Raw genomic sequence first — 16,309 nt, 5'->3', positions numbered from 1 at the left:
TGTAATTTCTGACAGTACTAAGTTTTTGCAAGGTCTTAACTTAGTTTTGGGAGACATTTTCTAGATTGTACATAACCGGTTACAGGTTTCTAGGTAAATTTTTGAATTTTTGATACTTTTGACATCCTTTGTCATTGATGTCAAAGGGGGAGTAGTGTATGAGAAAAATGTACAGAAGGAGATCACTTGCTTAGGGGGAGCACACTCAGTTTTTGGACTTCATTTTTGGATATCAATTTTTTCTTTTTCTCATGAGTGTTGCCATCAATGCCAAAGGAGGATATTGTTGGCATTATACACTCAGATGAGAATGGTTGATGTTGTCATTTATGGCAACCAACTAGTAACAAGGTTCTAAGGTTATACCGGCAATAGACTTCTCATATCGACACCAACAACTACAACAAAGATCATTCACATCGGCATCTAGTTACACTGGCAATAGATCATACTGGCAGTCCAAGCTAACATGGATATAATTTTGTTTATGCGAAATAAATTGTAATGAAATTAATTATTTGTATAGCCAACATGATGTATTGTAAAGACTCATATATATATGAGATCTTGTAGGTCATTTGTAGGATTATGATTATGTGTGGAAATTATTGTAAGGTGAAAGCGATAGGATAAAGATATGATAGAAAATGAACTGTATATGCATTTTGATGTAATTATCTTATGAGAGAATAAGAGAAGAGCAGAGCGAAGCAAGGTTTTGGTGAAGGTATCAAATGGATCTTAAACCGGTACTGAATCCAGTATTGCAAATGCTATTTTGAGCAGTACATTATTATTGGATATAACCATCTAATTTTGTAGTTAGTGGGACTCCATTTTGTTGTTGAGCAATGAGCTCTAGGCTATTGGCCTTCCTGCATGTGCAGGCCCCTATTGTACAAGTAATATTTATTCATATTGGCTAGTGAGTAAATATTGTGGGTCACAAATCCCACTGAGGTTTTTCCCCTACTGGGTTTCCTAAACAAAATATCTTGTGTTATGGTGTGCATTGATGTTGTCTCTCTTATTTCTCTTTACTACATTATTATTTGTTTACCGATATATTAATTTTAGTTATAGAATTAAAAATAAGGTTAAATCTTTCATCTACCGATCAAACACCGATTCACCCCCCCCCCCCCCCCCCCTCAGTGTCTTTGGGACTGATCAAGTATCTAACAATGTCATCATTGCTTCTGACTGCTAAGTTGAAGTCTAGAAGATTGCTTTGATTTGGAGCATTTAGCCTAGGAAGAGTAGTAACAAGGTTATCAAAATCCACATCAGTGTTTTGAAGACCCAACTCGAATGACCTACCACTAGACACTTCTACCACCTGAGATTGGACTACAAGCTGAGGCATACCAACTTTGTTAGACAATGGTTCAATATTCAGCACATAGACATAGTTTGTTTGAGAGTCATAGGAAGAAGCATCTAAGTCTTCATCAGTTGATTCAACATCAAAAATTTGATTTGTATAGGTATGGATAACATCAATGTAAACATCTTTATTGCTACATGTTCCTTCTGGATTTGGCTCTCCAATATCTTGTAGATGATATACTTGCTCAAAGGGTTTTTGTCTGCATGTCCATTCAAGTTCCTTGGGGCTCACGATAGGTCCTACCTGACTGGCTTCTAACTCCTCAGTTGTGTTTCCATATTTGACTTGTCTGGATCCATGGGAAGATATATTTTGTGAGCGATTTTCTTGTGTTGGTCCTTGTCTTAATTCACACTCATAGGCCTCTTGTCTTGTAGCCTAACCTCTTCTAATTCTTGTTGTAGTCTTCTATGTGATGTTGCTTCTGCTTCATCTATAGGCTCAATGAAATCTTCAGGATTCTCTTCTCTAGAAGCATCTGATAATGGTTGAGGTCCCCATTCATAATTATTTGAATATGTTACTGAGTCACTCTCTGGCATCAATCCAATATACGTGACAGGAATATTCAGAGATGCAAACATCGGTCTGAATCTCTCCACCTATTCTCTCATTTCCTCTGGGACTTCAACTATTGGTCCTCTCATTGTTTGTACTCTGGGAAGATGATTAGGAGTTGTTTCTTCTCTTTTGACAACCACTTCTTCTTGTTTTGTGTCAGAATCATAGTATTCTTCAACATATTCTTCATTAGATGGCTCTGGCAATGGATCTGGATACCAGTTATAGTCACTTGGGTTTTCTAAAGTTCCTTCTAGGACCATTTCACTGAATGGTACTAGAACCTCATATGGTGCAAACATCTCTTTGACCCTTCGTACTTGTTCACTAATTGGAACCTCTTATGGTGTTGCCATTGGAGGTGTATTGTGAACTTATTGATGGGCTTCTTCTTCTCTTTTAATTTTAAGCTCTTCTTGGGTTGTCTCATATTCCTCCTAGGTTTGTGGTTTGTTGGAGTTCTCTTGATCCTATTGTTATATAGTTTGATGGGACCTCTGAACTTGTCCTGTTGGAACCACTAGTCTTTCTGCTTGATACCCTAGTCTAGTTTTATCATTTGTTGCCTTTGTCTTCATGTGAATAGGTTCAATTATCCCTTGTTGTCACCTACCAAGATGACCTATTCCTAAGTATCCCATGTAGAGGAGTATGTTATAACCTCATCCATACAATTTAGAAGAAGCTTCATAAGATTGGGCTTCTAAATTTTCATTATCTTCTTTGTAGAGCCAATCTATAACAACTGCTTCTTCCAATTCATTTGCCAATGATGTTGAGGGATGTATGAATCCCTCATTGTAAATGATATTTACTTGTGCAATTTGTGGTCTCATTGGTTCTAATGGTCTACCCGTTTCTTTAGGTAATGGAGGAAGAGTCGTTAGTGTAAGAATAGGTTCTATTTGATATCCTCCCATGCAATCTACAGTGATTTTAAGTTTTTGTTCCATTTCTTTCAGGAGAATCTGTGAGGTTGCTCTATTATTTGGCACCAAATTATCAATTATTTTTCTTAATGTGTTACAAGTATAGCTAGGATCAACACAAACACTCACTTTCACTCCATCATAGGGGAAATTCAAACATTGATGGTATGTGGAAGGTACTGCTTGCATATCATGTATCCAGGGTCTACCTAGCAGTATGTTGCAGGATAGCGGAATATCCAGCACCTGACAAAGAACATATCTTTCAATAGGTCCCACTCTAATCAACAAGAGCACTAAGCCTTTTGAAGTTCTTTCCTTTTCATCATAAGATTTCATTGTGATTTTCTTCCTCAGATCAATGACATTTTCTAGAGAAACCCAGTTGCATGAGTAAATCAAAGGTACAAATATTCAAGCCAGTGCCTCCATCTATTAGGACACGTTTGATGCAGTGTTTGTGAATCATTACTTCAATGTGAAGGGGTTGATTATGCGGATAACTCAGTGAGTTATCATATTTCTCAAAGAAAGAAATGTAATGAGGTGAAGTTAAGTGACCCACCATGGATTGAAATTGATTTAGGTCTAGGTCTTTTGGAACATTGGTATCGAGCAACACTTTGTGTAGAATCTCCCTATGCACAGGAGAGGTTTTCAATAGTTCTAATATGGATATCTGAGTAGTTGTTCATTGAAGTTTCTCTAAGATGCTATATCCAAAGGAATTTGATGAGATCGACTGTCATGATGAAGAGGGTTTGGTCATGTTGGTAGCTAATTGCTTTGAATATTTTTGGTTGTTTGATGATGCGGGTTGATTGGTAGAAGAAGATACAACTCCTTTGAAGGTCATTTTACCTTGAGCTCAGGTTAGGACATTGGCATATTTTGATTTGTCATGATTGTCTTTGATTATGATCACATTACAATGTTCTAATCTAGTTGGTTTGATCATGTGAATGACATTGTCATTATTAAAATAAGTGTAGTTAATTTTAGCTCCTTCCTTAGATTTCAAGGAATCTCCTTGCTCGTAGGTGGGCAAGGGGTCTTTGAACGCTTTGTGATCTGAGTTTGTTGTGTGATTTCCAATAACAATTTTACCACCATCAACTAAATCTTGGATCTCATGTTTTAACTTCATACAGTTGTTGGTAGCATGTCCTTTGTTCCTATGGTATTCACAATATTCATTTTCTCTCCACCATTTTGGTTTGACTTTTTGATCGTATGGTTTTGAGTTGTCCGGTAAAGTGAGTAAATTTTTGGCCAATAATGTTTTCAAGACTAATTCATATGGATCTCCTAAAGGAGTGAACTCATGTTTTGGTTTTGGAGCCCAAGGTTTGTTTTTCATAAAGTTGTTCCATTTTCTCGAGGTCTATTCTCTTGCATTCTCAGCAGCCTTAAGCGCTTGTGTTCTAGTAGTCAAGTTGAATGCTGCTTGTTTTTCCTTTGGTTTGATATTATCTACTAATCCATCATTGACAATATTTTTTTTGTTGTCTTTGTCCTACTTCCAATATTTATTCTTGGAGCTAGACCCATGCGATGTTTCCTTATAGAGAGAAATCTCCCCTTTCTTGATCAACACATCTTCTATTTTCAGAATGCCTTCTACCATCTTTTCGAAAGAAGGGTGTGTTTGCATTGAGATAGCGTAATTCAACTCAGGTATTAAAGTGCTAACGAAAATCTCCATTTTCTTTGATTCTGGGATCGGTCTTAGATATGTAGAGAAAATTCTCCTCCATCGTTGAAGGAATGTAAGGAATGGTTCTCCCGTTTTCTATTTTGCATTGCATATGTTGAGCATGGTGACTGGGTTACGAATGTTGTAAGCACATTATTGTAAAAATAGTTTAACCAGCTCCTCAAACATTTTTATTCCAATTGGCAACTTTGAGAACCATTCAATGGCTTGTCCTCCTAGACTCCTCAGAAAAAGGCACATAAGGTAAGTTTGTTCATGCATGAATTCCATGCATAGGGCACAAAATTCTCTAACGTGGTCCTAGGGATCTGAGTTTCCATCGTATTTGTCAAATTTTGGTATTTTGGTCCTAGATGGAAATGGAGGCATGTGGAGATTTTTGTCAAAAGGGAAAGGGCAAATCAAATCCAGAGAGTATGGTGATGAAACCTTGTCCTTGTTTTTCATTTCTTGAATTTCACATTGGAGGGCTTGCATTTATTTATCCATTAGTGTTATTGGTGTTTCCTCTTCTTTCATAACGATACTCCCTACATTAAAACTAGGAGGAAGTTTCACTCCTTGTCTTGCCAGCTCTAGGAAGTGCTCTTCTTTTTCTCTTTCTAGAATAACCTTCATCATTCTCCTAAAGCCTCTATCATTCATGCAATTAGTGACATTTGTTTTCTTGATCTCAGAATCACTAGATGAACTACCATTGTCATTTTCATGGTTGCTTATGTTATCATAGTCTGTGTCGAATCGATAGTCAGTTGTATCTCTGTTGAAGGCCAACATTGTGTTGTGTAGTGGTTTGTCAATCACTAAAGAATCTTCAAACAAATTGTTGATGTAAGATGTTGTGTGAGACCTAGTTCCAACATGCATGGGCAACTTGATGTGACCGATATAGGAGGTGATGCAAAAGTCAAGATCAAATTAGAGAGTTTGTTCAACGTGATGTTCAGATAAAGAGATGAGGTCCAAATCTGGTTTTGAGAAAGATCTATCTCGTTTAAGATGTGATCTAAGATGATCAACAAGATCGAGGTTTGATTTGAAGATTGATTGATGAAATAGATAGGACGTGATCGACAAATCGCACAACACTACCACAAGGGTACATTATCTCCAAGATCCAAGTGTTCTCAGTTTAATTATATGTTCACTATTGAAGAATGAAGATCAATGAGATTAATAGAGACTAAGATTAGACATATAGAGTTTGGACACAAAAGTGGACAAGGTAGTTATCTTAGTAGAATTCTTGTCCTACGAAGGGCGAATCAACTTCTTTCTCTCTCTCTCTCAGGGGTTGGAGGTTTAGGTTGAGCCTCATTGTAACTGATACAAACTTGTGGAAATAGAGTGGGATTGATCGTCCCTCCCTTTTTTAAGTGATAGCTGAATGCGGATTTCTGAGCAAAAGCCCTAATTCTCAAGGGTTCTTCGTCAAATTCGTTAGATTTCCCTTGAAGGTATAACCGCATATGTCTTAGGAACACCCTATACGACAAGAAGAGATAACGGTTGATGTATAAAAACTTTCTCTTCTTATAGATTTGCCTAGGACTAGGATGCTTCTTTTTCAGTTTAGCCTCTAGATTGAGGCTTCTTCTTCTCAACACTTGAGGATTGGACATACAAGATATTGATGCTCGATCAGACACAAATACTGAATATGGAAGAAAAGAGGATTTTTCAGACAACAAGGACAACAAAGGTTTTCTCTAGGATACTAACTACTTTCGGGACTTAAGGACATATTTTTGTATGACAGAGTATGAGACTATGTAGTACCCCTACCCTAATCTATCTCTAACCTTGGTTTAATCTTGATTAGTTTATCGTAATATTATGTGATAGTCAGATGATTGATTTTACGCATCGCTGTTGATGTGATTTTCTCACTAGTTGTATGCAAGTTATTCGGTGTTCCTATTTCGTGGTATTAACATCGAGCTAACGCTTTCAGTAAATTTTATATATGTATGCATGTATGACTCTTGGTTGCAGGAAATTTCAGGTACAACGCTGCATGAGTGCGAGGTTCGTCTTCACCTGGATTGCAGGTTTGAGTGTACCTTTTTAATCCTTAGAGTTGGATTAGGTGGTCGTAAGACCCTAGTTGACCTTCGTCGTGCTCAAGTGAGCATCGTCAGTCGTCGTCGGTTATCCCTTTTTGTTTGGGTTTGCGAGTCGTCTGTTTGGTTGACCTTCTCGGTTTACGTGCTTGGTGTGTATGGTTAAATCAATTATTTATTCCTTAGTAATTATTTTGATTAAATATGCATTTGTGCATTGAAGATTAATGGGTTAAATTAATCTGGTTTCCGTTATACGATCTCCGTTGTTATTGAATTGCTCGTTTTTAATTGTGAGTAAATTCGATTTAATCACTGCTTTTGAATATTTAATGCATCTTATTTATGCTGTTGAAAAAGAAAGTTTGGTATTTAATCGCAATAGACGTAATTGCATTCTGTTGGATTCTAAAATTTGAAAGGTTAAATTTAATTGATTGAGGAAATCGATTTTTAATTGAAAAAGCAAGTTATATTGTTGATATAGTTGAAAAGAATTAATTTTTGAGTATTATTGGTAAATAAGAATTTTTATTCCAAAAATGGAATTTTTGGGGTCAACTCTTCCCTATAACCCAAATTTGGGGAAATTTGGAGGGGATGGACAAATTTGGAAAATCCTTGGGTTGGAGAGAATTTTGGAAAGAAATTTGGGGGTTTTTGGAGAGGAGGCAGTTTTGCTGGATCTGGGAGGTGGGCTCTCCTTCAGCTATGCCAGGATTCCGTGTTAAGGTAGGATCCAACTCTCTCAATTTTAGTTTTGTTTGAAATGAAAATGGGGGTTTTATCTGGTTTTTTGATTCTCCATTGTCTGCCATGCTTATGAATTGATTTGGTAAATTATTTAGCTTGGCTGGGAGTGTATGTGAGATGTGGTTAATTTCTCTTTTCATTTTGGGCGTTTGAAACCCTTGGATGTTTGTTAAGGATGAGCAAAACCATAAAAAATAAAATGATCCTAACGCAGTTCGTTTTAACCAAGATCATGGCAAATCGAAATTTATTAACGTATTTGGGTATGGCATTTTTAGCCAAGTTCGAACTGTGTAAACAGAAGATATATTATTTTATGTTCGAACTGTGCATGTTGTGTTACCGTGCGTTTTGGTTTTTGGAATCATCGGATGGGGGTTTGGAGGCGGGGAGCGGATCTCCACCCGCTCCTCCTCCCCCTCCCCCGCGCGTCCCCCTTGCTGCTCCCCCCGTTTCCCTTGCCCTTCTCGCAGACCACTGCAGTCCGCAGCGCCTGCGGCTCACGGCGGTGGCCGTAGGGGCCACGGTGGCCGCAGGGCGCCGCGGCACCTGCGGGCACTACCGTGAGCGCCGCTCGCAGGAGTTCCCTGGCGCTAGGGTTAGGGCACGGCCCTAACCCTCGCCTCATTATTTTGAACGCGTTTTTTTTTAAAGAAAAGAAAATAGTTATTTTAAAATGCGTTTTTCTTGTTTAAAAGAAAGCATAGTTTTCAATGTGGTTTTTTTTAAAAATGTATTTTTTTTTTACCATTAAAAAAATTTGCTTATAATATGTTAGATATTATTCAATGAAGATTTTATTTTTTTAATTAAGTCTTGATAATGAGAAATGGGGCAAGAATGTATTTGTTGATGCATTATTTTTTTGTAGTTATTATGCAAGGCATAATTTTAATGGTGTGTAGTTGAGAAAATAAAATATTTTTATGTTGAATAATCCTTTTGGAGGTAAAACGTACTTTATTCCTATATTCATATTGTTTGAAGAATTTAAGGATATAAGTCATATGGAAAGGTTAGAAATGAATAATTAACCATTGATCATTAGAAACTGAAACGATATGCTTTTGATAATGATCATCTCCTTTTAGACTCTTTTTTTTTATATTTACATTTCCGTGCTTCGTATGGTACATCTGGGGTTGAAAATTATGAATCTGTAGAGATTGATTTTGAACCAGTATGTCTATGATGTTTTGTCGGAGATTAAATATCTTATTTAATAGATTAATGGTTGTCTGAGTTGTATTATTATAAATATGGTTTAAAAACTCATTATGGCTTATTTTGCCTGTTCGATGCTTTGAGCCTTAGGAGTTAGAAAACCAAGAACAACTTATCCCTTGATGAGGTAGATAACTGTAAGCTAATTTAGATCTTGTAGAAAACTTGATCGATTTTAATGTTTAAATCAATTTGAGGAAATATTGTCCTTTCTGATTATTGCCTTGCGAGTTTAATTTCTGTATTCGCCTTTAATTATGAAATGGCATGTTTTGCTTTGTTTAGTAGGACCCTGTCATATGGATTGACTTGGGGTACCTGTTTCAGTCCTCGATTACGAGTTGACTATTGTATTGTGGTAGTGTCATTTTGGTCATATCCTCCTTGTGTGAGTTGAATGATGATTGTGGTTGACCTTAGTTTGTCAGGTCTCTAGTTAGAGTACCGTCAGCAAGTGATTACCCTTGAGTCGTGTTTGACCAAATGATTGTTCTCTCTTCTTGAACTCCGTTCGTCTGACCATGTGTATTCATTGGTTTTGAGTTCGTCTGAGTATAGTCTAGTGTCGTATGGGAAAGTGGCTTTCGATTGGGGGCTGCGCCCAAAGTGGCTGCTGGGTAACCCGTCGAAAGTGAGTCTAATAAGTGATAACCTAACAGTAGATTAGAATGTAATCTCTAAATAAGATAATGTGCCTCACACATGAGATGAGTGCTATCATAGATTCGACATGCTGTGAGAAGGCCTGAAATGGCAAACCATCTTCCTTGTCTTCACGAGAGGATGTGTGGGTCCACATGAGGCTTGGATGGGCCAGAAGCTCGGATTAGGTTGCCAGGGTGACCCAGTGTATGGGGCCAGGACCTATGAAGACTTGCCATGGTATCCATACCAGGTTGTGTGATGACACTTGTCCCTACGTTCGCTAGTGTGTTGTCGTTTTGTTCTGTTAGGAGTACCTTTGTGAGTCGTCCTTTTGTCTCTGCCCTTGTGAGTGTCGGTTTCATGTTAGAACTTGGGTGGTGATGGCTCAGTTTTTATGGATGCTCTTCTGGACCTTTGTTTTAGCTTTGATTATGTTCAGCTGGATCCTGTTCTTTTTAAGGATCGTTTATGTATTGATGGACCGATGTGGTCATTTGTATATTGTTTATGTATCGCCTTGATGGCTGGATTGTAATGGTGTAACCTCTTGTATTCTTAACCTTATTATTTATCAGAGGGGGTCTTGCAGTTGAGCAGACCCGGAGATGTAGCCCTTTAGGGGTGAACTCCGAGATCATTATGGTGTTATGTGATGTATTCTCTTATGTTTCCTTTATTTAGCTTTATCATGTATGATTAGCTTATGTTAGAATGGTTAAGTGGATATTTGGAATTAACTTTAAATGCTTATATTCAGTCCTTTCTTGAATGCCATGTTGTTCGAATGCGTAAGTGGTTAGATGAGATTCATCGTAGATGCTAGTATGCAATCGTCTTTTAAAATGCAATGAGTTGGAATATGAGAGAATGGATTTTAGAGTAATGGATATATTCAGTTGTTGTTAAGGAATTTAAATATGCTTGGAAAGACCTCTTATGTTATGATGAAATCCTAGTGTATTAGAATGTTAGATGTATGGTTTGTAATTTTAAATGAAAAGCTTGAATGAAGATTATGAATGGATCTTAATGGTGAATCTTTGCTTGTGATTTATATTCCATCTTTTGAAAGAAATTATCCTGATTAAGAATTATCTTGTTGTTAGATTAGCAGCTTATTGGAATAATTGTGTGAGTTAAGTGAATTGTGAAATTTAAGTAATCTCGTTGGGAAACTCTTTAGGTGTTAGTTGATGTCTTCCGCTATGTAATCTGAATCTTTGATATCTTGTTGTATCTCATGTGTTGTAACTTTAAAAAAAAAAAATTTGCACTCTATTCTTGTGTTTTGGCTTAATCCCTTCGGGGTTTCCTAGCGGGGCATTACAGACTAGAACAAGTAACTTTCAGGGTCAGACGATGGAGACATAGATTCATACGAGCTATTGTTCTGACTCATACGCAGACCTTTCTGATTAGAACAAAAATTTGGCAATAGTGATGTTTGTTTGTATGAGTTTCAATTTGACCAGAATGAGAAAACGTTGACTTGTTGTTGGCTCATATGACCTAGGACTGACCCAAGACAAGTTTTGATAAAGTTTTGATCACTGACTTGTTTTTCAATTTGTCTTTCAGTTTCAGTTTGATGTTTCTAATTGTCTTGAGGTTTTGTTTCAATTTTTTTGAGGGATGAAAAGAACAAAAAATAGTAGAGTGTAAAATGATAACAAGAACAACATGCTAACCTTATGGAAGTTGGCTGAGAAGGAAGACCTTTTCCCACAACCTAGGCACACACCCAATAGCTAATCAAAATATGGTTGTTGAGTCTCATGCAATGGATTCTCAATGTTGTATTAGCCGACTCCAAATGCTAATGGGGGCATGATATAGTGAGTAATCTTGGGGGGGAACCAGCTATCCCCTTGCACAAAGATTATCCTCCTTTCAAAGGTGAGTCAGGTAGCTTCTAACCTAGAGTTTGTAGTAAGGGTTCCGTTCAAAAGGAACATCTGATTGTTGTGCAAGTATGATTTAGATTATAAAACCCAACAGGATGTTGAAACCATGTAGTCATGCAAGCGTGATTTAGACCACAAGGCCCTACAAGATGCTCAACATGAAATGCTCCTCATAAATGAAGCAGTGCCACTGATTATTACATCTCCTAGGACTTTCACCCTAGAAGCATTTTATTATAGTGAGTTGGATTCTTGGTTTTGATCAAACTCACTTGGGTTGTTCCCTCTCACCGAGCCTTAGGGGCTTCTTGGGAGGTAGGCCCTCTAAAGGTATCAACAAATCTCCAACTCTAATAGAAAAAAAAAATCTCAAGGTCTTGATTTCTGATTGTCCGAATGGACAAGAGAATACTCTCCTACTCTAGATTTTTCCCAAAAACACGTAAAACAAAGTTCTTTCCCTTATAGAAATTTAAGTGTTCCTAAAAATATTAAGAAGACATAATGTTTGTTTGTATCTCCCGAGGCAACCTACAAAACAAAGATATCAATAGTTCAAGTTTATAATCTTTGGCAAGCATATGTTTAATGATTGAATTCTTTGCCAAGCGAACTTGCAAACATTAAAAGCCCAAAATTAGTTGCCAAAATAACATATAAAAATCATCAAAAGAAAATTCTAGCATGCAAACTATAAATTAAACTAATTTACAAGAATTTCCATTCTTTATGACTATCCTAGTTATGACAGTTTTCATAGTACTGCACTCTGTCATTTATAACTTTCAAACCAGACAAAATGAGGCAAATCACTTCTGTAAAAATGTAGAAAAATTAGTTTGAAACAACATATCCTAAATTTTTTTAGATCCAATGGTTCAATAAAAAGTTATAACCTTTGAACCAAGACCATTTTTTAGTGTCACGGAAGAAAAAGTAAAATGATAGTACTGCACTATTTCATTCATAACTTTCCAACCTAAAAAAACTAGGAAAATCTCTGTAGTGAAAATATAGACAACTTGGTTTGAAACAATGTATCCAAAATTTGTTTAGATCCAATAGTTCAATAAAAAGTAATGCCCTCTGAACAGAGACCATTTTTTACTATCACAGAAGAATAAGTAAAATGATAGTATTGCACTCTGTCATTCATAAATTTCAAACCAAAAAAAATTGGGCAAATATCTCCCATAAAAAATATAGAAAATGTGGTTTGAAACAACATTTCCAAAATTTGTTTAAATCCAACGGTTCAGTAAAACATAATGCCCTCCTAATAGAGACCATTTTTTACTGTCAGAGAAGAACAAGCAAAAAGAAAGATCTTTATTTGCAACATCAAATCTATTCAAGCAACATTAGAAATATTGTAGTCATGGGTTTGAGCCCCACAGTGGGCACCAGAAATGTGTGTGTGAAATTTGGGGAGCCTGCAAGGGCATAAACACTTCAATAAACCATTATTTGCATGGGTTAGTTAATCATAAACAACAAAATGAAATCCATTGCAAGTTGCCTTATTGCCTCCTAGAAAGTGCGAGTGTGGATTTCTCTCAGATTGCTAAGCTATCCTGTGACTAGACTACACTCAAACAAAGGGTTTTTGAATGCTTGCAACTAGGCGAATGCAAGATTGATAATTAAATGGAAGATTGAATGCAAGATTAATTGATTAAGAGAAATGAGATTATCAAGCTAAATGATCAAATCTCTAAATGAAGCTAAGCTAGATTATATGCAAGAAATTGAACCTAGATAAGAGAAATGAATCTAAGCTAATGAACTAGAAGTCTAAATGATTCTAAATTAAATGAAAGCTAAATGAAAACTAAGTTGATTGATGAATTAACTATGCAAAGCTTCTTCAAAATTTCCTCGATAACGTACAACACAATATTAGCATAATAACAATGTAAAATTCTCAGATGCTGATTGAAGAATGAGAGCCTAAATTTATAGGAAAATCAAGAGGGAGACCAAAGGTTAGGATTGATCTTTAATGAACGGTCGAGATCGATTCAAAGGAAGCACAATCCAAGTGAAATGATTCGATTGGACAATTTAATTCCATTTTGGAGAGATAAGATTGAGTTCAAATTAGCAACTCAGATTCTTTCCATTTTTCTTGAGTTCAGTCGATTTGTTTCCTTTTTTGAATTTTTGTGCTCATAATTTCCAATTTATTTTTCAAATTAATTCCTCTTTCTTGATTTGTTTCCTTTTTTGAAGATTTATGACAATTTTTATTTATTTATTAAATATGCAAAAGATATTTAATTAAATAAATGAGATATTTGATTTTAAAAAGATTTTCTATTTTGAATTTTGAATTTGATCAATTAATTAAATGAGAATATTTAATTAATTTTAATTGCCATGTTGCATTTTTATACCTTAAGAATTAATTAATCAATCTCTCATGATTGCTTTAAATTGATTATTTGATTCAAAACCTTGATGAATTTTATTGAATTTAAGCACATTAATCCACCAGATGAGTGTCAATTGCCAACATATTCATCAAACCATAACATTAAACCCTTTGCTATCCATTTTCTCTCTTACAAAAGCTAGGGAATCTGCTTGTTTGCTTTGTTCCCCTTGCCCCCTAGCCTAGTCACCTATTTGGCTCTCCCCAGTGGAAACACCATTTTCCCTAGTGGAGACGTCGAAACCAAGGTGCATGGATCGTTTCACAAGTGTAGACATCATTTCATGCTTTCGCTCATGTTTTTGCCCTAGCACAAACATCGATCCTTCGAACAACGTCTGTGTATGCACCTTTACACCCTTGCAGATGATGCCCATCTGCTTAGGTGTGACTCTCTAGGTAGAGACGTCACTAGAGGGATGCAAACACCGAACTAGTGATTGGTGTTTCTACCTCGAATTGTTCTCTACCTTAGTACCTAGCATTAGATGCACCTAGCCTACTAAATGGAAAATTCAGGATGGGGTACTCACCGGTGCTCCATGCTCAAGTAGCCGCTGGAACCATCAAACCCATTCTCTGTGTTTTAGGTGATGTGAGATGATCCACATTATGCTCGCACTCTTTCTCTAAGGGCTATTTATCTTTTGAATTGGGTGTGTGCAAATGACTTCGAATTCTAAAATCTATAAATTGGAGTCTCTTCCCTTCACAAATCATCCACTTCATTTGCACTCTTATGTTGTTTGATTGTCTCTATATCCCCTCCATTTTTTGCATCCTCATCATTATTTTCATTTGATCACTCAATCCACTCACCTTATTCTCATAATTCCAAATCTCCTTTGCAAGACATCATCCTAATCCCATCATCCATTTAATTAATTAATCCATCTTCATTGTTGTGTAACTTGGAGAGCATCCCACACTCAATCCAACAAGAGCAAATCAAATGGAGCATGTGCCCATCCATTTATAGCTCTATCTATGGAGCAAGAAGGTAATATGGTTTGTTGTATTTGATGTGTTTTCATTTATTTATATTTTTTACATGAATCATGGCTTTATGGGTGTCCAATTCCATGCTTGCTTAGCACTCATTTTAGTGTGTTTCATTCTAGTATGCATTATAGGACTTCATTATGCATTTTATTCAAATATATGAGTCATTTCTCACTCCAAATCTCAATAAAACATTACATGGGCCCTTAAATCATAGGCGTGTTGTTTAATTCATTCATCTTCTCATTCGTCATCTAATTAAGCCCTATTTTAACAAGTGTGTCCTTCCATATTTGACCCCTATCTCAAAATCCAATTTACATTTAATCCTAGCCTCTTGTCAGAATTCCAAATCTTTGGTTTAAATTTGGGATGACATTGGTGGGAGCGAGTCACCCAAGGTGACCTGCTCCCCAATGCTTTGGCTCAAATTTGAACCACATAATGGTTAGCTAGGTTAAGTAAGAAATATTTTCCCATGTTGTCCTACACCGAGTTTTACAACCCAAAATGTTTAGTGAGATATAAAGGTAATTTATCTCACCTCATTTTAGAGAGGACGCAATTGTGGAAAATTAGCTCTACAATTTGAAGACATCCTACAAGGTGAATATCTGCAAATTAAGGGAAAACTAGAAAACATCAAGACTTCAATTCATTTTTCATCATCAACATGGAAGCTTCAAGAAATGTTGGAGGATAAAATGGAATTACCGACTGATGATTAGCTAGAACCTCTCCCTTTGGGTGTGGTATGATTCAATGTTATTCTCATGTTTCTACATATAAGCTTTAGATCTAAGTTTCACTCTTTCAAGTTATGTGATTCATACAATTTCATTTTCAATATCATTTAGGGTTTTCCACTTGAGTAGATCTCTAGACTATATTTTATGCATTATTAGCTCACAACAATCTTATACACACTTAAGATTTAAGAGCACTCACAATTCCAATTTTGATATCGACTATTTTTGGAGGTGGAAATCACCAAAACAAGGGGTTGAATAAGGAAAACCCCTATATAGACACACACACACACATAGACACACACCATTTTTTTATTTTGTAGATTCAATTGTAGGTCCAGATCTAATTTTGATAGAGAAATTCACCTTCTGATATTGCCACAAACCCAATTTTGCAATTTTAGTCAAAGTTGCAGGGATCCAGTCACCTAGGGCACCCTAGTCTTGGGAGCAAGGCAACCAAGGTGCCCTAGTCCTGGGAGAAAGGTTCCCTGGGTGCCCCAGTCCCTACAAAATCAACTCAAATTTCACATGTGATCAGAGAAGGTCTTCACAAATTCATATCCAAATTATTAGTCAATTTATTCATCTTGAGAAGTAGTCGCTTAGTTCAGCTCAGTCCCTGTAGAAATAGCTCAAATTTGAATCACAGGTGCATAGTCATATTCTCATTTTGTTCCCATATCTGATTTGTAGTTTGAAAATTTCTATTATAGTTATTTTTAGATTTAAGTTCAAAACCCTAGTCTTTTGCATCCTTTCAATTATCATCTCTAAGTAGCAAAGGAATAAAAACCCCAAGGGCATAGATATTGAATTGACTCTCTTGAATAAGGGGTTTGTCAATCATTTTCATCTCTTAGAGGTTTCGTATTACAATGTGATTAGAAAAGGGGATTTATCAACCTAGTTGACCTATCCTATTTTCCATCATCACA

The sequence above is a fragment of the Cryptomeria japonica genome, chromosome 6, assembly GCF_030272615.1.
Source record: "Cryptomeria japonica chromosome 6, Sugi_1.0, whole genome shotgun sequence".
NCBI lineage: Eukaryota > Viridiplantae > Streptophyta > Pinopsida > Cupressales > Cupressaceae > Cryptomeria > Cryptomeria japonica.
The sequence above is the reverse complement of the archived record's forward strand: the minus strand, read 5'-3'. Positions refer to the sequence as shown.